Source organism: Hylobates moloch, unplaced genomic scaffold (genome assembly GCF_009828535.3).
Source record: "Hylobates moloch isolate HMO894 unplaced genomic scaffold, HMol_V3 SCAFFOLD_8, whole genome shotgun sequence".
NCBI classification, from domain to species: Eukaryota; Metazoa; Chordata; class Mammalia; order Primates; family Hylobatidae; genus Hylobates; species Hylobates moloch.
In genome coordinates this window covers 83,868,162-83,869,422 of record NW_026652283.1, presented here as the reverse complement: position 1 = coordinate 83,869,422, position 1,261 = coordinate 83,868,162, and the positions used below count along the sequence as shown (strand labels likewise).

The window sequence follows — 1,261 nt, the reverse complement described above, 5'->3', positions numbered from 1 at the left end:
GTCCTTTCTGTTTGTTAGTTTTCCTTCTACCAGACAGGACCCTCAGCTGCAGGTCTGTTGGAGTTTACTAGAGGTGCACTCCAGACCCTGTTTGGCTGGGTGTCAGCAGCGGTGGCTGCAGAACAGCGGATTTTCGTGAGACCACAAATTCAGCTGTCTGATAGTTCCTCTGAAAGGTTTGTCTCAGAGGAGTACCCGGTTGAATGAGGTGTCAGTCTGTCCCTACTGGGGGGGTGCCTCCCAGTTAGGCTGCTCAGGGGTGAGGGACCCACTTTAGGAGGCAGTCTGTCCGTTCTCAGATCTCCAGCTGCATGCTGGGAGAACCACTACTCTCTTCAAAGCTGTCAGTCAGACAGGGACATTTAAGTCTGTGGAGGTTCTTGCTGAGTTTTTGTTTGTCTGTGCCCTGCCCCCAGAGGTGGAGCCTACAGAGGCAGGCAGGCCTCCTTGAGCTGTGGTGGGCTCCACCCAGTTCGAGCTTCCTGGCTGCTTTGTTTACCTAAGCAAGCCTGGGCAATGGCGGGCGCCCCTCCCCCAGCCTCGCTGCCGCCTTGCAGCTTGATCTCAGACTGCTGTGCTAGCAATCAGCGAGACTCCGTGGGCACAGGACCCTCCGAGCCAGGTGCGGGACACAATCTCCTAGTGTGCCGTTTTCCAGGCCCGTTGGAAAAGCGCAGTATTAGGATGGGACTGACCCGATATTCCAGGTGCCGTCTGTTTCCAAACCCTTTCTTTGACTAGGAAAGGGAACTCCCTGACCCCTTGCACTTCTCGAGTGAGGCAATGCCTCACCCTGCTTCGGCTCGCGCACAGTGCGCTTCACCGACTGTCCTGCACCCTCTGTTAGGCACTCCCTAGTGAGATGAAACCGGTACCTCAAGCAGAAATGCAGAAATCACCCGTTTTCTGTGTCGCTCAGGCTGGGAGCTGGAGACCGGAGCTGTTCCTATTCGGCCATCTTGGCTCCACCCCTCTATTTTTCTATTTTCTATTTCTATTTCTACATGGTTTCTGAAAGGGCTATATCAATTTATAGTGCCATATCCAATGATGTATGCATTTCACAGCGACTTCACAAACATTAGTGTCACCTTGCTAAAACGTTTTGCTAACTTATCAAATATAAAATGATAATACTTCAAGATCACTCTAATTTTCATCTCTTTTTAAAAATTAATTTGTTTTTTAAAGTCCAAGTGATATACATATATTATATGAAAAGTCAAAGAGTACTAATAATAACAAGAATAATAAAAGCAGC

General features: G+C 49.4%; 1 protein-coding gene across 2 annotated transcripts in view; it reads left to right on the top strand.

Moving 5' to 3' along the window:
* LARS2 (leucyl-tRNA synthetase 2, mitochondrial) overlaps positions 1–1,261 on the top strand; it is a 171,736-nt gene that overhangs the window by 102,832 nt on the left and 67,643 nt on the right. The gene's annotated exons all lie outside the window — the stretch shown is intronic.